The 22745-nt window shown below is 34.2% G+C and overlaps 1 pseudogene; it reads right to left on the minus strand.

Annotated features, from left to right (window-relative positions):
• Nucleotides 1-2619: 2619 nt before the first annotated feature.
• LOC140888328 (uncharacterized) lies at nucleotides 2620-11061 on the minus strand (annotated as a pseudogene).
• Between the last annotated feature and the right edge of the window lie 11684 nt (nucleotides 11062-22745).

Genomic DNA, 22745 nt, shown 5'->3' on the forward strand with positions numbered 1-22745 from the left:
TTTTTAAAAAAAAATTATATAATTAGTAAATTAGCAATCTCTTATATATTTAACAATTAATAAATGCATCATGAAATACTAAATAGATATAAATATAATTACAAATTATAAAATAATAATTAGATAAGTTGTGTGGTCAATGCGATTTTATAAAAAAAAAAAATACACCACATCATATAATGTGTTGCGGTATAAGATTTAATTTTAATCATGATTTTCTTACATAAATTACAAATATCGGTGCAGTTCAATTTGGATTAAGTGGTTCAATGGTTGAATTGTGTAATGCCCATTTTTTCCTTGTATTCATATTGTAATTGTGTTAAATATATGTTTGTCATCTTATCTTTTTCATTTATTGTGTTAAATAAATAAATTTAATATATGTTTATTTAGTCTTTTGTGTGTAAACTATTTAATTGTAAATTTATGTTGGAGATCTTAATTTTAGATGATGCATTCAAAAGTAAGCATGATAAAATAATTAACATGTAATAATACATGATATTAATTATATGCGTCTTTGGAAAAATTGCTTAATATGATAGATGTCAAAAAATACAATGGCTAACAATTGAGTTAAATTTCATAAATAAAATGAATTAAAATAGACCAATTATATTATTATTTTTTTAAAAAAAAATTATATAATCAGTAAATTAGGAATCTCTCATTTATATATTTAATAATTTATAAATACATTACGAAATACTAAATAGATATGAATATCAATACAAATTATAAATTAATAATAAAATAAACGGTGTGGTCGATATTATTTTATAAAAAAATGGCACCGCGTCATATAATGTGGTGTGGTTTAAGATTTTTTTTAATCACGATTTTTTTCAATAAATTACAAATATGACGCGGTGCAATTCGATTTGAGTGGATCAAAGGGTGAGTTGAATCATGTAATGTCCATTTTACCCTTATATTCATTGTGTTAAATTTGTGTTGTCCTCTTATCTAATTTATTTATTGTGTTAAATAAATAAATTACATATGTGTTTTAATTAGTCTTTAATTTTGTGTGTTGTCTAATTAATTGTAAATTTGTGTTTGAGAGCTTAATTTTAGATAATGGATTCAAAATTAAACATGATAAAAATAATTAACATGTAGTAATACATGAGACTGATATGTGCGTTTGTGGAAAAAATTGCTTAATATAATTAGGTATATAAAATATAAGGGTAACAATTGAGTTAAGATCATAAATATATTGGGTTAAAATAGACCAAAACTAATATAATTTTTTTTTAAAAAAATTATATAATTAGTAAATTAGCAATAAGTATTTCTACATCAAAGCAAGCATCAAAGAAATTGAAAATAAATCGTACTTGTGATACGATACTCGCGGTAACTGTTACAAATTTGTTACCAAAACTATTTAAGGATTAAATTGCACAAATTGCGTGAAGTTCAATATAAATATCGTCCAAAGGTACTCAACTATACTCAATTGTAGATGTTTAATTAAAAACCTTTACATAATGTGAATACTCTCTCACGATTGATTTTCTAGATACCGAATAACAATAATCATCCAAGATAAAAAATAATAAAAAATGCCTAGAGTGATATTGTTTAAAGAAGTTGCAACGATATTTTTTTGGTTGCTTTGTTGAGAAATACACCGACATGTATTTCGATATTATTGTATTTATCTTATTATACTTCCAATGATTACATTATTTATATTGAAGCAACAAAGTACTTTTGAACATGTAAACATACTTTATCACTTAAGCAAACTTTTCCAATAGACAAGTCTGTCTAGACAAGAATGAAATATTAACAATAATAGGTGATGGTTTCGAGAAACCAGGAGAGGTCAAGAGAAACGTTACAGATAATAAGTAAAGAAATACTCGGATGATCAAAGAAATAGAAAATTGTGATTAAAAGAGACAAAGTGCGAAGAAAATGGCAAAACCATAGAAAACAAATATAAGCCAATCATCTTCCAAAAAAGATATCATAGACATTCAAGATGATGAAAATATTGTTGATTTTAATATAAGGATGAAGAATATGAAACAAAACAACAAGGACATGAGCCAAAAAGTAAAAATTAAGCAAGAGAAGAACTAATAATGTTTTTTAATATCAAGAGTTTAGAGTGAACACTATGCTTTTCAATATTTAAATTTCAATGAAGAATTAATCTTTTGTTTTCCTAAATAAGTCTATATAAATATCTAAATTTCACATATTACGCATCTCTTCTTTGCAAATAAATCTATATAAATATCAAATTTTCATTAGGTTAAAAAATTTAATGTTACCACGGTGTATCTACGTGCAACATACGTTTTACTTACTAGTATTATAATAAACGTATAATTTGTCAAATAAAAGCGAATTACTTGAAAAAAATTTAAAAAATAAAAAAGAAGAGTACTAATACTATAGGATCATTACCGCAGTATTTTTATTTTGGAAAATGATATATGTTCAAAGAGAGTTATAAATTGCATTTGAAATTACAATGAGACTTATACATTGAAATATAAAATACGTTTAAAATTACGAAACTATATAATTGTTGTATATGTAGCATAATCCATTTCATTTATTTCATACAAAATAGTACAACTCCAATTTCAAACGCTAGCTGCCTACTTGTTGCGGAGTATATCGAAGGAGCTCAGACATGATCTTTTTCAGTGCTACAACAACAGATTTCATGTTAATTATCCTTTCACTTGGATTCTCCATCGAACATTTCAAAGCTATCTCCATTATTGACACCAAACATTCCATCTTTTCGTCCAAATATCTTTCATCTCCACTCAACAATTCTGAATCTATCACCTCTTCAATTGCATTAGGCATCGAATCATTCACCCACCTCCTTAGGCTTAAATCCCCTGTAAATTTTGTATCATTCGGCTTCGTTCTCGTGAAAACTTCCATCAACATTATGCCATAGCTGTAAACGTCACATCTTACCGACACCAATCCTTCCAAACCATATTCTATAAAACAGGAAAACAAAGAAGTTCAACAAAGATATAGCAAGTGAAACCAAAAACTGTGCAAGGCTGATGGAAAATATTAATGACATGTTTACCTGGGGCTATGTAGCCTAATGTTGCAAGAGTCCTTGTGACAGTAATGCTAACTCCATCGCTCAATAGCTTAGCGATTCCAAAATCGCTCAAATGGGCAACCATAGCATCATCCAAAAGCACATTGCTTGGCTTTAAATCACAGTGAACTATAGGTGTCGAGTAATCATGGTGTAGATATTCTAATGCACATGCTACATCTATCATTATCTTCATTCTCTGCACCATATTCAAGAAGTTGTTTTCCAAATATAGCAACTTCTCGAGGCTTCCATTCGGCATATATTCGAGAATCAATGCCTTGAACTCTTCATTCGAGCAACTACCAATGACTTTGCAGAGATTTCTATGGCGAAGCCTGCCTAGTACTTCGCATTCGGTGTCAAAACTCTTGAATCCACCTTCTGACTGAAAGTTGAACACTTTTACCGCCACATCGTCTCCATTCTGAAGCCTCGCTTTGTAGACCGAACCATAACTTCCTGTTCCAAGTAAATGACTCTCATTGTACCCTTCAGTCGCCCTTAAAAGTTCGTGATACGGGACTCGTGATGGTGCTGTATTCAATGAAATATCTGCTGGAGTTTCTGTCTTGTTTTTCTTGCGGTACCTTGCAAGTATATATGACAACGCTAACACGAAAACTAGCATGGAGATCCCCAAGAAAATGAATACGAAACGAAGAATCACTTTCTTTCTTTTCAACACAGACACGGTTTTTTCGTGACAAGGTGGAACTTCATATCTAGGATCACCACAAAGTCCTCCATTAGACATGAAGAACTGGCTTGAAAAGGATTTAAAGGGGCCACCAGCAGGGATTGAACCGGTTAACCCGTTGAAAGAAACATTGAAGTACTTGAGATACTGAAGTTGTTCTAATGACTTTGGAATGGTTCCAGAAAGATCGTTGTGTGAAAGATCTAGCATTTCCAAACTCAGCAACTTACCAACTGAGTCGGGAATAGAGCCTTCAAATCTGTTTCGTGCCAAAATGAGATCAACAACGCTATGTAAGCCTTCAATAGAGCTAGGAATGATGCCTGATAGTTGATTTACTGACACATCAAAATGGACTGCAGCTTTAAGATTTCCAATATCCGGAGGTAGAAAACCCGTTAAAAGATTAGAAGCTAAATCCAACTCGAGAAGATCACTGAGATTCCATAGGCTTGTGGGTATTACAGAATTTAATCTGTTATTCCCCAAGTATAGTTTCATAAGAGAAGTAATGTTTCCGATGCATTCAGGGATAGAACCAGTGATCTGATTCTGGCGAAGCAATATTACATTGGAATTCTGTAATGTGCAGAGAATGTTAGGAATAGATCCGCTAAGTTTGTTATCCGAAAGATCAAGTCCTTGAAGTTTTTTTAAGTTGACAAAAGTATTCGGGGTAGCTCCCGTGAGATCATTACCAAAGAGGCTTAGAGTAACTAAATTTTCAAGATTTCCAATTTCCTCGGGGATGCTACCTCTAAGACCACATTTGTCGGTGTAAATATATTGAATAGAGGCCGACATATTCCCAATAGAGGCAGGAAGAATTCCATTGAAAGGATTCTCTACAAATATTAACTCTCTTAGATGGCTGCAGTTTTTCAATGTTGTGATGAAGCTTAGCTCTGGTGTTTCACTAACAAAATTGTTCCTCCCAATTCGTAAAGTTTCCAAAAGATTCAACTTGCCAAAGGAGTTGGGAATTTTTCCGCTGAAACTGTTGGAAGAAATGGAGAAAGTGGTGAGTTTAGATGAATTCGAGATAGAATTCAGGGATTTCTCCCCAGAAAAAATTGGCTTCTAGGTAGAGTTTTTGGAGATTAGGTAGCCCTTCATTCCAAAGAGATGAAAGGTGACCTGAAAATTGATTCGATGTAACAGAAAGCAATCTTAATGTAGAGATGTTGAAGATTTTTTCCGGGATATTGCCATTTAAATTATTGCTTTCCAGGCCCAAGTAGTCCAAATTATAAAGATTGCCCATCTCTTTTGGAATTTTTCCTGGAAAAGAAAAGCATTCATAAGCACGCACTGTTCAATTGAAATCTAATTGTTAGAATTCTAGTGGTTCCAGAGTTTCCAACCATAGGAGAAACATGAGCCAAAAGACCATTGGACGCGTGATTTGGATACTAGGATCTATTAACCCAAAAGACCTTTGTTTTTGACGAATTTCCACGTCCCAATAGAAGATGGCCAACATAAAATAGTTGGAACCGAGATAGAATGTATCAAGTGCCCTCGAGCCTCTAAATATATTGAATTATAAGGAAAGAAGACTAAGCAGTGAACATTCAGAAATATATATAGGGTGCGAGAAATAAGATTTCCTATGCAGTCAGAGATAGAACCAGAGATTTTATCACCACTATTTCATTCAAATTCTGTAATGTGTAGAGCAATGGATCCTTTTATTTTGTGGACCTTGTTCAAAACATCGATGGAAAGTGGCCCACAAGTTAATTCTATGAAACATCATTTGTAGTGTACGTTAAGATGATGAAGATTTCTCCTTAGATATTACCAGTTAAATTATTCCATGCCAGGTCGAATTGCTGCAAATTGGAAAGGTTGCCCGTCTCTTCTGGAATTGTTCCTGCAAACATAAACCATTGAATATAAATTTCTTGGAGACACAAGCTACAATTTCTCCAAATCTCCGGTTTCTTATGAATCTAGAGATACTCCTCTCAAAATCTCCGTCAAAAGTGTTGAGTTGGAACTACAGGAGAAACATCAAAGTACTTGAGCAAACATAAAGAGTTTGGCTTCTCAAAACACTGTTACGTGAAGTTTAATTTGCTGCAAAATGAAACATATATATACCTGTAAAATGGTTGACACCAAGATACAATCTTTCAAGTGCCCTTGCGTTTCCAATTTCTGTTGGTATGGAGCCACTAAATTTATTGTATGACAAGGAAAGAACACTAAGCTGTGAACATTCAGAAATATTTGCCGGTATTGCGCCTTCCAACTGGTTGGAGGTCAGATAAAGGCCTTTCAAATTTGGGAGGCCGCGGCACATCCCTTCTGGTAGATTACCAGTCAAACTATTCCCCGTAAAACCAACAAGTTCCATGGAGGATAAGTTGAAAACCGACGATGGTATAACACCAGTAAGATTGTTATATTGAAACACCAATCTTTTCAAGTTCAACAAACTTCCCATCGCCTCTGGAATGGTTCCCTGTAAAGGACTATACGATAAATCCAAAGCTTCGAGCTTGGACATATTGGTGATGGAACTCGGGATTGAACCAGTGAAACTATTGTTCCGAAGTTTCAAGAACCGAATTTCAGCCATGGTTCCAAACCAAGAAGGAATGTCACCAGTGAAGTCGTTGAACCCAAAGTCCAAGAATCTGAGTCTATGCAACTGGGCCAACTCTTGGGGAAGTTGGCCATCAAAACCATTACCGCTCAAGTTGAGTGAAACTAAAAACGAGAGATTTCCCAGTTGTGAGGGCAGATTTCCTTCAAGTCCCATGTAGGAGATATCTAAAGTATTCACTCTTTGGTGGCGAGAACTGCAAGTGTCATGCCCCGAAACCGGGACTAATTGACATCGGCGTTGTTTAACAATTTAACATTGAAACAACAAGCCTGATAGTACAAGTCTTGCCAAAAACCAGTCTATTTCATAAACCATAACTGTTTTTACAGAGAAAAAACAACACAAGTGCAACAATGCGGAAGCGAAACTGAAATTTAAAGTAAAAATATTTCTTCAACTTGAACTGATCCATCCTCACCAACCTCAGAACTTATTATGTTCTTCGTCATCTAACTCATCTTCATTCTTATCTGGGGAGCAAAGTAAGGGGGTGAGTGTTTTGGGAAACACTCAGCAAGTGGGGGCCGATCGAGCACGATAAACACCAAAATATATTTACATGTACTCATGTATATTTTATAATCTCGAAACAAAATAAGCATGCTGAATTCGAACAAATACGAACCAAATATTGCACTGTTAATTATCTCATTTTCCGTGGTTCTACTGATCAGTCCCCTATATGTTACTCCTCTAAGGGGCGAGGCCAAAGGAACGGTTATTATTACCCACCGCATCAGAGCCATATCAAATCAAATCAAATCAAATCGTCGGAAATTCCTTAACCATTTCTAAATCGACTCTTAACAGTGCATCTCAAATATTTCCAAATAATTCTAACATGCTTCAAATAATATCATGAATAGTCAACAAATAATATATATCAAAGTGAAACGAATATTATCATGCCGATCGAATTTTCAAAAGTATAAGTATTTATTTTATAAAACTTAACTCACACACAAAAATAAATATAAGTGTAGAAACTTATATTACACAAAAGAAAGGTAGAAGCCCACTTACACGGAAAATCTTGTTGAATCGATAACTAATATAAAATTCTTTTAAAAGCTTCATCTACTCTTTGCCAAGCCCAACTCTTTGATGCCACAAGAACTTAACTCTTAGAAGAAATATGCATGTCTTCCATATAATTTATCTCTCTTTCTTTTTATGAATATTATGGATTGAAATGAGAATGTGACTAGTGTAGTATATTTATACTAAAATTTCAAGCAACTCAAAGGGTCACATTAAATGTAAGGAATTGAATTTGGTTTAGTGGGTAGTAAATTGAGAGGGAAAACATGGGTTAGTGGGTAGGAATTTGATAAGTCATGGTGGTTTATGACAAATAGTAAGTATGGTATAATGGTTGATTTAAAGACTAGTCAATAATTTTTAACACATGACAAATAAATTATCTATATTAACAATTTGGACACAAAAATGGATTTTATGAACTTTATAATGGATAAAGATATATACTTGAACGTGTGTTTTCATGGTTGAGAATTTTAAAAGACAATCAATTGAGGCATTAAGCCTAATTAATAATCAAACAATAATTATATAAAATAATTAGATATAATGTCACTCTTAAAACTTTAAACATTAATAATTCCACCTCAACATGACAATTGAGATAAATCATTATTTTGAAAATAATACTAATCAATAAAAATAATAAGTTTTCTTTACATGTAAAATAATAAGTATAATATGAGAACCGAGATTTAGCCAAAACAATTGAAATTAGAAATCTTAGTTTTTTATTTCACTAGTAGGTACAAAAATATATTTAAATATATTTTCTTTATTATACCATGAATTTGGTCACGGGTATCACATTTTTCCCTCCTAAAAAAAAGTTTCGTCCTCGAAACTTGAAATTTATATTTTGATTTTTGTAAACAAACAAAATTTGAAAAAAAAAATTTCAAGATTTGTTTTGTGTTGATGGTAGAAAATTATCTCAATATATGAAAACTTAATGAGCTAAGAAAATATTTATCGAGAAGGGAATTTAAAAATTAAAATTCCAGAGAAAAATTTTAACAAAATAAATTTTTTTTTCTTTATCTAACATGAGAAAAAAAATTAATGCATTATAACTAGGAACATGAATAGTATTTTTCTGAAATCAGCTCAACAAAATTTCTTAACAAAAGTTTAGGAATCAAAATTAAGCATGTAATAAAAATTCAATAACTTGATAGATTTAATTTGAGGAAGTGAAGACATTTTTATTTTAAAAATAGAAATGAGGATTGATGATCCAAATAGACCTAATACATGACTCATCAAAATATACGAGAGAGAATATTTTTTTTTCTCGAATTATTTGTAGGGAAGTATGATCCTTATGGAAAAAAAAATTTATTCTTATTAACTAGATTTTTTTTTCCCAAGTATTTAACACTAATAAAAACCTTCGAGTCAAACTATAACCCAATCACATCCATATATATATAACCCAATATTGTCAAGTAAACTTAAACTTCGACAATCATGACTTAAAATTTTTATCTATAATGTGACAAACATTAGCTCCCAAATAATTCTTTATAAATCCAAAATCAGAATTAACTTAAATATTTCTATCGACTAGGTAACCTAAATAATAGTCCCAAAATGATTCGAACATAAATTTAAGTAATAATTCTCATTTCTACTAACCTTAAAAATAATATTAGTTCCCAAGTGGTTCTTTCCTATTCTCAACCTTACTTACTTGTCTCCAAGAGATTTGTTCTCATTCTAAATCTTACTTACTAGAGCCCAAATGATTCATTCTTATTTTTTATCTTAATTTTCCATCAAGATCATGAACCTGGTTTGGCTTTGATACCACTTCTGTCACGCCCCGAAACCGGGCCTAGTTGACATCGGCGTTGTTTAAAAATTTAACATTGAAACAACAACCCTCATAGTACAAGTCTTGCCAAAAACCAGTCTATTTCATAAACCATAACTGTTTTTACAGAGAAAAAAAAAACACAAGTGCAACAATGCGGAAGAGAAACTGAAATTTAAAGTAAAAATATTTCTTTAACTTGAACTGATCCATCCTCACCAACCTCAGAACTTATTATGTTCTTCGTCATCTAACTCATCTTCATTCTTATCTGGGGAGCAAAGTAAGGGGGTGAGTGTTTTGGGAAACACTCAGCAAGTGGGGGCCGATCGAGCACGATAAACACCAAAATATATTTACATGTACTCATGTATATTTTATAATCTCGAAACAAAATAAGCATGCTGAATTCGAACAAATACGAAGCAAATATTGCACTGTTAATTATCTCATTTTCCGTGGTTCTACTGATCAGTCCCCTATATGTTACTCCTATAAGGGGAGAGGCCAAAGGAACGGTTATTATTACCCACCGCATCAGGGCCATATCAAATCAAATCAAATCAAATCGTCGGAAATTCCTTAACCATTTCTAAATCGACTCTTAACAGTGCATCTCAAATATTTCCAAATAATTCTAACATGCTTCAAATAATATCATGAATAGTCAACAAATAATATATATCAAAGTGAAACGAATATTATCATGCCGATCGAATTTTCAAAAGTATAAGTATTTATTTTATAAAACTTAACTCACACACAAAAATAAATATAAGTGTAGAAACTTATATTACACAAAAGAAAGGTAGAAGCCCACTTACACGGAAAATCTTGTTGAATCGATAACTAATATAAAATTCTTCTAAAAGTTTCATCTACTCTTTGCCAAGCCCAACTCTTTGATGCCATAAGAACTTAACTCTTAGAAGAAATATGCATGTCTTCCATATAATTTATCTCTTTTTTTTTATGAATATTATGGATTGAAATGAGAATGTGACTAGTGTAGTATATTTATACTAAAATTTCAAGCAACTCAAAGGGTCACATTAAATGTAAGGAATTGAATTTGGTTTAGTGGGTAGTAAATTGAGAGGGAAAACATGGGTTAGTGGGTAGGAATTTGATAAGTCATGGTGGTTTATGACAAATAGTAAGTATGGTATAATGGTTGATTTAAAGACTAGTAAATAATTTTTAACACATGACAAATAAATTATCTATATTGACAATTTGGACACAAAAATGGATTTTATGAACTTTATAATGGATAAAGATATATACTTGAACGTGTGTTTTCATGGTTGAGAATTTTAAAAGACAATCAATTGAGGCATTAAGCCTAATTAATAATCAAACAATAATTATATAAAATAATTAGATATAATGTCACTTTTAAAATTTTAAACATTAATAATTCCACCTCAACATGACAATTAAGATAAATCATTATTTTGAAAATAATACTAATCAATAAAAATAATAAGTTTTCTTTACATGTAAAATAATAAGTATAATATGAGAACCGAGATTTAGCCAAAACAATTGAAATTAGAAATCTTAGTTTTTTATTTCACTAGTAGGTACAAAAATATATTTAAATATATTTTCTTTATTATACCATGAATTTGGTCACGGGTATCACAGCAAGTAACTCTAATCCATTTGCATGTTGGGAAAGAATGGGACCAGTTTTGGGACAAAATATGAGAAGGGTCCAAATTGAGTTGGGATTTGAATGCAAGAAGCGCATGTTGATCGGTGGTTATGTTGGTTAACGCCATGGCCAAACATGCCATTAGTGTATGAAATAAACCCACTGCTAGAAGAAAAAACTGAGGTCTCTGTATGCCCATTTCCAAAAACATATAGGAATTTTGAATGAATTGTTAGATTATTGGATATACATATATACATATTCAAACATTTTGGACAACTACGTCAGCATCAGTTGACATGACATTCATTTATTAATTGTACAAAGTTCTGTTGACGTGGCATTCATTTATTAATTGTACAAAGTCAGTCGATGTTCACATAGCTGTCCACCAGTGATTGCAAATATATATATATATAATATGTTTTGTAGTTAACTACTGAAAATTTTCGATATTTTTAGAAATATGTCGCATATTTTATCATGTATAAATAAAATACAAAATAATAAAAATATTTTATTTTTATATTAAAATTTAAAATTATTTATATTCTATTTCAAATTTTAGTATGATATACAAATATTAATAGATTTTTTAAAAAACTTATAAAATTTTGGACGTGAAAATTTTGATTTAACCAAAATTTTATTAAAGTTTGGTATAAAATATAGAATATATAAAAATTTTAAGACTAAATTTAAGATATTTTTGTTATTTTGTACTTTTTAATTTATTTTGTAATATATCATTCGGTGTTAACAATATAGTTTTAAAAAAAAAACAACAACATAGTTTTTATGATATATAAGGGTTTTATTTGAACTCAATGTACGTGTATCATGCATGTATTCATGTAGATAAACACTAAATATTAAAATTAATTTGTGCTTATTTTGTTTTTTTATTTTGAAGAATGCTAGTATACAAATATGTAAACTATACATTTAATAAATAAAAATTTTGTTAGTAATTGTATCTATTTTATAATATATCACTAACAACTCATGCATACGGCAATTCGTGTGCATATATTTTAAACGTAATTAATTATTTTTAAAAAAATTCAAAGTTTTTTGTAAAAGAAAATTTTGAACATGAATTTAGTTATTTTTCAAATATAATAAAATAGAAATTATTATAATATTTTTATTGGATTAAAGAATGGGTAATTTTATCCATACATTAAACTACAAAGTTTGTTACTCGGTTAATGCATTATAATATAGTATAGACTATAGATAGTATAAAAGTATAGATAATATAGATAATACCTTTAAAATTTTAAGTTTTTTTTTATTTTTGAATGGATTTAAATTTTAAGTTATATATAACAAAAAGTTAAGGAGACATGGGAATAAAAAAATTTAAAACTATAAGAATGAAATATCATTCGTGTAGAAAAATTGAAAGAAAAAGATGAAACAAAAATAACAATTATTGTTTAAGATATTAAATAATTAAAAGTCTTGGCAAGTGAGTCAAGGCTCAAGCATTTACTAGACTCCAATATTTCTAACTTCCGAGAAACGCTTAAAAGTCTTTATCAAAAATTATGGGTGTTGGTTAAAAGTCAGCCCATTCATCAAAATCCCTTTCAAGTAAAAGAGCCCAAAGAAGTTTGATCCTCATACCTTTGCATTCAATTCTTTTTCCTAGAAAAAATATATATATATGAAACATGACTAAATGGAGGACTAAAACGACAATATGACCAATTTACAGGACCGATTTGCGATTTTTTATTTTCGAAGAAAATTCATGAGCCATCCTAATTTGAACATAATATATTCGTGGAATGAATGTGAGTGATGATCATTGTTACGATCCTCAATTGAGGAACACTGATCAAATATTGAGGAACCCATCAAGTCTTCACAAGTGTGTCATGATTTTCTAACTTAAGAGAAACGCTTGAAAGGATTGAACTTTTATTTCTTCGTCAAAAGTTCACATGACACAATTAAATGAGACTGGAACATAGAATGCACGTCGAGTAATGGTTTTTTTTATATATATATATATATATATATGAATTAATTAATTAATTATATTTGTTAATAACTAAAAAATATCTATTCTGAAAATAAAATAACGGATCAATTTTGTGAAACAAATATTCGACCCGACCCATAAAAATTTTTTATGCAAAAAATAATATTTTACTATATTCATTACATGTATGGATTGATCAACCCGTGTCAAGAGTATATATATTGACACTATTTCACAGGAGACGTACTCTGTAAAATAATACTAGACGAAGACAAGATTAATTAAGGAGCACAGTAGTTGATTTCCAACGTGGTGAAAACGCTAAAAAGTTTTGGATGAAAAGCTTAATAAAAAGCCTTGGCACAACGGGGGTGAAGATTAACCTGTTGAAGTCTAATCTGTTCATGGCGGGTATTTCACCGAAAAAAGTTTAAATCTTGGAGTTGTTGGGTTTTAATGAAGGAACCTTGCCTTTTAGGTACCTTGGGATTCCGATAGTGTAACACCCCGATTTTATCTTAATTGACTTTATTTGAGATAATCGGAGATTGCAGAGTTCAAGAGCCGACTTGATTTTGATCAGGATTTTTTTTTGCAAATTTTGGATTTTTTGGGGACTAAAACACAATTTTGGACTTTAATAGATATTTATACTTGGGATTGATTCCTTTTCTTCATTGTCTTCCTCCTCCATCGTCTCTCCCTCCATTGAAGGCGATAAAACGCCTCCCAAACTTTCCAGATTTCACCCCGAGCTCGATCCGTTCGTTAGAATTTATTTCTGAAGGCAGATTAGCGATCACGGCTGCGAGAGCTTCGTTCTATCGTATGTTTTTCTACGATCAGATTCATTCTATTTTTTGGATGTTGTTAGAATCGTTCGAGATTCGAGTATATTGATCTTGGCAGAGTTCTGATCGTTTATTATCTGTTTGTTTTGAAATAGAGCGTCGTTCGGATTTGTTATGATTTTGGAGTGATTTTCGAAAAAGAGAGGATTTTGAGATTTATTAGATTGGAATTGTTGTTGAAGTTTTAGCATTGCTTTGAGTTGTTTGAGATGTTGTTATGCTGTCTGAATTTCCGGTTTGATCAGAATATAGATGTTATGCCGCCGGTTTGAAATTGGGATTTTGAACCGTTTTGAGTTGATGATATTTGACTATTGAGTTTTATCATCGTTGTTGATCTTCTCTTGCCTCCGTACAGATTCGTTCGAAGACCGTTTAGTTGTGAGATTTCAGGAGTTGAATCGCTTTGAAGATTGTAACCGGTATAGTATCGACTTTCTTATTATTGACTAATAAGTTGATTGAATCTTGAATTGAGGAATCGTTGTTGTTTCCAGGTTTGGAGCATCGACGTTGTTGAAAAGAGGTAAAAGATGACTTTGGAATGGAATAGGACGATTAACTCGAATCCGGATTGATTCGAGTGTCCTAGGAAAAATCACATACTTGCATGTTAATTGTTTTACTTGAATTTATTGAATGAGTTATGATTTGCATTGCATTCATATTGAGCCAATGGATTTTATTTCATTTTGAGTTAGACGTTCTGAGAACTATAATAGGGGGCATTGACAGGCGATTTACTGCAATGACCGACTTAACTCTATATAGTTGCTTTAGAGTCTAGAGGATTGAAATATGCACTATCCACCTCGAGGGGAGAGTCGGTGTGATTTGTGTGATATTTCATCCTCGGGATCCCAATAGAGGAAAAGAGCAGAGAACCTTACCTTGTGATTATCCGGACTTGATAATCGCAAATTTTAAAGACATGCATTGCATTTTATGCATTTGAATTGAGTTTTGACATGCTTTTGGAATTGCTTGTCTTGTATATATATATCATGTTGTGATATATTAATTGATATGCATGTTTGTCTCTTTTACTGGAAATGTTATTCTCACCGAATTATCCGGCTGTTGTCTTGTCTTTGTATGTGTGCTTGGCAACAGGTGGGGCAGGACCAAGTCAGAGATCGCGTGGATAGGTGGTCGAGTTGATAGAGTGAGGCCTTGGCGTTTTAGAAGTTGATTTTTGTAATCGAACTTAGATTTGTTTCGAACTCGTTTTGTATCGGTTATGGAACTTAGAATTGGAGCATGTTCTATTAGTTTGGACTGGATGTATAACTTTAGAACTATCTTGTGTTGTTATATGCATGTTGGAATTGTTAATGCATGTTTTAGATTGAAGTTTGAATGGTGCTGTAGTTGGAAAAAGTCTGCTCTGTTCTTATTTTCTGGGCAGCTGGTGCGCTCGATCGCACGAGTACGTCGGATCGAGGCAGCCCTCCTTTTTGTCGAGGCAGAGAATTGCAATTTTCTTATGCGCTCGATCGCACGAGTTCATGAGATCGAGCGCATGGCTTGAATTCCCGGCAGAACTTGATGAAATTTTGGTGCGCTCGATCGCACGAGTACATGCGATCGAGTGCAGCCCTGTTTAAAAAAAAATTCTTTACTTTTATTCTTAGATCTTGTATGCTTAATTATTGTTTATCCCGAGATTAGATGATTAGAACCGATATCTCACATTAAGTGGTATCAGAGAGATAAGATTCTTGGACTGAATTTAGAAGTGAGCGGGGAAGATCGAGTCCGCATGAATTGAATTCTCGCATGTGATTGAGTTATTTAAATTGATGTATTTAAATACCATGCGAGCATGCTTTATTGTTGAGAATTATTTGAGTTACATGATTATGTGATTTAAATTTATAAAGCATGAATTATTTGAGATATGAACTGTATTTCACCTGCACCCGGAATTCTGAGAGGTTCTAAGGCCACCGAATTGCAGCGATTGAGATATCTTGTGTCCTAACCTTTGATTATCAGATGGGTCCTCGACGAGTTATTAACAGGAACCCACCACCAGTTACTCCACTGAGCAAGCTAGTACGGAAGTCGATTAGTTGGATGCTACAGCGACACCAATGGAAACCTTGCTGAATAGGTTTCAATCGTTTAATCCGTCATTGTTGATGGGTACTGAGAATCCAGTTGACTGTGAGAGTTGGTTGGATGACGTTGATCAGTTGTTTGATTGCCTTGACTATTCTGATGACCGCAGAACCAGGTTGGTCATTCATCAGCTTCGTGGTGTTGCTAAGAACTGGTGGATCACGACGAAGAGATCTATGGAGAACCAAGGTACGGCTATTAACTGGAATCTGTTTAAGTTTGAGTTTTATAAGAGGTTTTTCCCAGTGTCGTACCGAAAGGACAAGGGAGCAGAGTTTGCCAATCTGAGGCAAGGGAACTTGAACATTGAGGAGTACGTAGCCAAGTTTGACAGCTTGTTGCGTTTTTCACCGCACATTGCCGACAATGAAGAAGCTAAAGTCGACCAGTTCATTAATGGTCTGAACCCTGATATCCTCACACTGGTAAACACTGCTAGGCTAGATAATTTTGCGGATTCCATGAATCACGCAAAAGGAGCTGAAGCAGGTTTGTGGAGACAGAGAGGAGGTCAGTTTGTGCCTCAACAACAGCAAGGACAGTTTCAGGCACAGCCTTCTCAATACCAGAACCAACCATCTCATTTCCAGAATCAGTCTTTTCAATTTCAGTATCAACCACCGAGTTCTGAAGGTGGTAGCAGTGGAGGTAATAGAAAGGATTACTATCATCCGAAGGGGAAGCAGTTTAAGAAGCACGGAAGCAGTTCTTCGAGCTTTAGTGGCTCGAGGCAGTTTGGAGCGGGATAGAGTTCGGGTCAGTCAGGCATGTCTTGTGCCAATTGCGGAGGTCTTCACTCCAGTGATCAGTGTAGAGGTATTTTTGGAAGCTGCTATATCTGTAACCAGACGGGGCACTTTGCCAGAGCATGTCCTCAGCGTGTCCCTGAGCAAGCGCAGAGTGGAAGTTTTTTGAGACAGACAGCTCAGCCTCAGCAGCAGAATAGACAGGAAGGTAATCAGTATGCAAGCCAGCCTCCCAGACAGCAGACACGAGTTTTTGCTCTGTCTGAGGATCCGCAGACTCAGGCTGCACCTGATTTTGACAGATCAGGTAACGTTCGATTTTGGGTTTTCTATTCTTATTGGGCTGTTAGATACTGGCGAGTCTCTTGCCTTCTTATTGAAGAATCTGTTTAATGTTTATCATGCCTATAAACAATTGTTGAATCGCTCAAATTGACGAACACTCCTGTAGTGTTGGTAATTTTTTTTTCTATTAACCGGATCTTTCAGAAGAATTAGTGGAGACTACGAATTCTTATCGTTGATATCTTATCTTTTTGGAATTAGAATTGTATTGATCTTTCAGAGCTTTTGAGAATCGTATAGCAGATTGTGGTACCAAGCAGTTGTATGTTATTCTTCGATGCCTGAATTATGTTTGGATCGAGTTGTCTTCCTCGACTTTATGATCTGGTGATGGACTTTTGTTGATCAGCACTCCAGTATTCTTGAATTCGGTAAGGATGATCTTTCAGTGCTCATTATTTTCTTCTTATCGAGATTTTGGGGATGTCTTCTTATTCAGAGGAATCGCGCAATAGTCTAGACATCGAGACAGCTAAAGACGCTCGAGACTCAATGTCTGAATCTGGACTTTGAACTCGCAGCGATCTTATTGATTAGAAGATCTGTTTTCTATTGTCTTATGAGGAAATTCACGCGATCTGTTCTGATCTTAGGAGTTGGAGTATTTGTTTTCGCAGACGGAACCGATTTTGAGGACAGAGAAGAGGATTAGATTGTATGTGATTTCTGACTGCGAATCTTTATCTGAGGAATTATATGCAGCAACTGATGTTTTGATTTGTTCTTATTTTATCTACTATCTGACTTCGATTGACCGATTGTTGGAATCTGCTATCGTTTTTGGTACAGAATGACTTTCAGTCAAGACTAGAGGATTGATATCTTGTCAGAGGTCGTCAGATGTCTGTTTTGCCGAAGTTTGTTAGTTTAAACAGAGATCCTTGATGCACTCGTTCTTTCGGCATAGACTTTGATGAGATTTTGTTGTCTGATTTCAACTTTTTCAGTTCGATATCCTCAGAACGACGGACAGCCAGATCAGACGAGTCGAACTTTAGATGTTATGTCTTGAATTGGAACCAGAGATGATTCGATTGTGACGGAGCTTAGGAAGATTTCTGACAAAAATGAGTCGACTTTTGCTTTGACGGACTTGAAGGAGTATTAGAGAGACAGAGTTCGTGTTGGAACCATGTTTGATTTCGAGGACGAAATATTTTCTTAAAGAGGGGAGAATTGTAACGCCCCGATTTTATCTTAATTGACTTTATTTGAGATAATTGGAGATTGCAGAGTTCAAGAGCCGACTTGATTTTGATCAGGGTCCTTTTTGTAAATTTCGAATTTTTCGGGGACTAAAACGCAATTTTGGACTTTAATAGATATTTATACTTGGGATTGATTCCTTTTCTTCATTTTCTTCCTCCTCCATCGTCTCTCCCTCCATTGAAGGCGATAAAATGCCTCCCAAGCTTTCCAGATTTCACCCCGAGCTCGATCCGTCCGTTAGAATTTATTTCTGAAGGCAGATTAGCGATCACGGCTGCGAGAGCTTCGTTCTATCGTAAGTTTTTCTACGATCAGATTCATTCTATTTTTTGGATGTTGTTAGAATCGTTCGAGATTCGAGTATGTTGATCTTGACAGAGTTCTGATCGTTTATTATCTGTCGGTTTTGAAATAGAGCGTCGTTCGGATTTGTTATGATTTTGGAGTGATTTTTGAAAAAGAGAGGATTTTGAGATTTATTAGATTGGAATTGTTTTTGATGTTTTAGCATTGCTTTGAGTTGTTTGAGATGTTGTTATGCTGTCTGCATTTCCGGTTTGATCAGATTATAGTCGTTATGCCGTTGGTTTGAAATTGGGATTTTGAACCATTCTGAGTTGATGATATTTTACTATTGAGTTTGATCGTCGTTGCTGATCTTCTCTTGCCTCCATACATATTCGTTCGAAGACCGTTGAGTTGTGAGATTTCAGGAGTTGAATCGCTTTGAAGATTGTAACCGGTATAGTATCGACTTTCTTATTATTGACTAAGAAGTTGATTGAATCTTGAATTGAGGAATCGTTGTTGTTTCCAGGTTTGGAGCATCAACGTTGTTGAAAAGAGGTAAAAGATGACTTTGGAATGGAATAGAACGATTAACTCGAATCCGGATTGATTCGAGTGTCCTAGGGAAAATCACATACTTGCATGTTAATAGTTTTACTTGAATTTAATGAATGAGTTATGATTTGCATTGCATTCATATTGAGCCAATGGATTTTATTTCATTTTGAGTTAGACGTTCTGAGAACTATAATAGGGGGCATTGGCAGGTGATTTACTGCAATGACCGACTTAACTCTATATATTTGCTTCAGAGTCTATAGGATTGAAATATGCACTATCCACCTCGAGGGGAGAGTCGGTGTGATTTGTGTGATATTTCATCCTCGGGATCCCAATAGAGGAAAAGAGCAGAGAACCATACCTTGTGATTATCCAGACTTGATAATCCTAGATTTTAAAGACATGCATTGCATTTTATGCATTTAAATTGAGTTTTGACATGCTTTTGGAATTTCTTGTCTTGTATATATATATCATGTTGTGATATATTAATTGATATGCATGTTTGTCTCTTTTACTGGAAATGTTATTCTCACCGGATTATCCGGCTGTTGTCTTGTCTTTGTATGTGTGCTTGGCAACAGGTGGGGCAGGACTGAGTCAGAGATCGCGTGGATAGGTGGTCGAGTTGATAGAGTGAGGCCTTGGCGTTTTAGAAGTTGATTTTTGTAATCGAACTTAGATTGGTTTCGAACTCATTTTGTATCGGTTATGGAACTTAGAATTGGAGCATGTTCTATTAGTTTGGACTGGATGTATAACTTTAGAACTATCTTGTGTTGTTATATGCATGTTGAAATTGTTAATGCATGTTTTAGATTGAAGTTTTAATGGTGTTGTAGTTGGAAAAAGTCTGCTCTGTTCTTATTTTCTGGGCAGAGGGTGCGCTCGATCGCACTAGTACGTTGGATCGAGCGCAGCCCTCCTTTTTGTCGAGGCAGAGAATTGAAATTTTCTTATGCGCTCGATCGCACGAGTTCATGCGATCGAGCGCATGGCTTGAATTCCCGGCATAACTTGAGGAAATTTTGGTGCGCTCGATCGCACGAGTACATGCGATCGAGCGCAGCCCTGTTTAAAAAAAAAAATTCTTTACTTTTATTCTTAGATCTTGTATGCTTAATTATTGTTTATCCCGAGATTAGATGATTAGAATCGAGGTCTCACAGATAGCATCGGCTAGACTTCGGACATCGGATTATAGTTTGCTCGTGGATGCTATTGGAGATCGTGTGTTGCGATGGCCTTCACACTCTTTATCTTATGCGGGGAAGATTGATTTGGTGAGATCCGTTCTCCAAGGGGTTGATTGTTTTTTGATGTCTAATTTGCCTTTTTGGGCCAATATCATTGATGATATCTATGTTATTTGCTGGAAATTCATTTGGAACACTAAATGGCCGCCGATTGCTTGGAAAGATGTGTGTAAGCCGATAGAGGATGATGGATTGGGATTACAGAACCTTTTAATATGAAATCGAGCCTTACTTGCCGAGACACTTTAAAAGATCCATTCTTGTAAAGAATCTTTGTGGATTAAATGGGTGAATCATAAATATCGAGTATTTGGAGATGTGTGTAATTGGAGATGGCACAAGGAAGAGTCCACTTTGATCAAGAATTTGCTGTTTATTCGGGATGTTATGGTGGATCGTATGGGGACGGTTGAGTTAGCTTGTCGTGGGTCAGAGGATTGGTTTGAGGGTAATGGCAGTTTGAAGAAGGCGTATGGTTTCTTCTCGGAAAATCAGGGTGTTTGGCCATGGAAACCTCTAGTTTAGAAGTAGTATATTCTTTCAAAACATAGAGTTATACTTTGGCTCTTTGCTCACGGGAAATTACTTACCTATAATAGAATTGGCTTTATGGAAGATCAGAGTTGTGGACTTTGTAAGGATTGTGATAAGTCTATTGGCCACTTGTTCTTTCAGTGTCGTGTGTCATGTCGTGTTTGGGATCGCATCAGAGATTGGCTTCATATGAGGAAGTGTATGAGATCACCTACTACAATTTTGAAAGAATTTCGAGTAGTCTATAGGGGTGCGGGTGTCGTGACCCGCTTGAGAGTGATGGGTTTGGCAGCTTGCATATACCAAGTATGGAGTGCACATAATAGAGCATGGTTTGAAGATGAAACTCCGGACGTTGAAGACATGGTTCGGCGCATTAAGGCTTTGGTTTTACGTTGTATGTATTCGAACTATGATGTTTTGCCTTTGTGGCTTTGTTAGGTTGCATTTCGGTTTATTGTAATCACCCGGAGATGCCCGGTGTATTTGTACTTATACCCATTTACCTATAATGAATTCTTCATTCATTAAAAAAAAAAAAACAATTCCAATACCATGAGCAAAGGTCAGCAAATACAAGAAGCGATTTGTGCTCAACAAATAAACTCACACAATAATGTTTGCTTGTTTTAATATTAACAAATAGGACAGATATGTGGCAAGCCAACTAACCACAATTGAGGTTATAGAAAACACTGGCTCCTGCAACATGATCATCAGGGCTCCTACAAGCACAAGCATAAATAACTGATGCTACACTTACCAGAAATCAAGTATCTCTATGCCAGATGTGATTAACAAAATAAAACTATCCCCAAAAATACAGTTAGTGTAACAAGAGACCCAAAAGAAATGTTGCAAGAAACCCATAGATATTAGCTGCCAGTGGTTGTGGACCTTGGCAACCTAATACATTACAGAAAAGGGCAAACCGCAGATTCAAGGCACTGCACACAAGCATGTGAGAGTAAACTTGAGGGGTGTCACTACTCAATTTTCATTAGAGAGTACTATTATTTAACACAAAAAATATATGTATGAGCTTTGAAATCCAGTTATGGAGTCGACGAGCCAATATTTGAGCTCATCCTGCAACTTCTCTCCAAAACCCTCCTCTTGTATTTTCAAGCACAGCTTTAACAAAATAGGCTCCGCAACCACGAACCCTGCAAGGTCCATCATGCCACACCTTTCAACTCTCAGGGCTCAGAAGAGGAAAAAAAGCTCTCAAAGAATCAACGTTTTGGTTCTGCACCCCATTATCTGAAATCCATAAACTAACTAAATCCTCTAGTGGGCAAATCAAACTTTCCAAATCATCAAATTTGTTATCCAACCCTTCACTGCAAACATTTAGATATGCAAGGATTGAATCCACCAGACTTTTGATCTCTCTATCAGCTTTTCTCTCTTTCTTGGAACCCAAATGTTTGTCCTTCACATCAAGTATGCAATAATGCAACTTGCATAGAACAGGTGCAACCAAAACTATACTCTTTACTAGATTGCAAGAAGCAGTGTAAGAAACTATAAGCTGAAACAAATCCTTTATGGCTAAAATTCGATTCAAAGAATCAATTTTTGGAGCAACGTCGCCATTACAGCTCAATGTTGTAAGAACCCAGATGGATTCTAGTGGAGGGTCAACTTTAGCTTGCACTAATTCTTGAAAATTGGAGATGAAATCAGAGGAGTTTGGGGGATTCGGGAGCTGAAGGGAAGCTAAGAGTGCTTGAAGGGAGTTATTGAGAAAAAATTCGTAATTTTTGTCGATCAAGTGTGGCGGAATCTAGGATGTGGGGGCAGCTACGATTGACGCCATGACTGAACTCCGAAGGTGTGGTGAATACTTAAACCCTAATGTCGATTTGGCTCATGAAATTAGGGTTTAGGGATTGGGTATC

Source organism: Henckelia pumila, chromosome 3, assembly GCF_033568475.1.
Source record: "Henckelia pumila isolate YLH828 chromosome 3, ASM3356847v2, whole genome shotgun sequence".
NCBI classification, from domain to species: Eukaryota; Viridiplantae; Streptophyta; class Magnoliopsida; order Lamiales; family Gesneriaceae; genus Henckelia; species Henckelia pumila.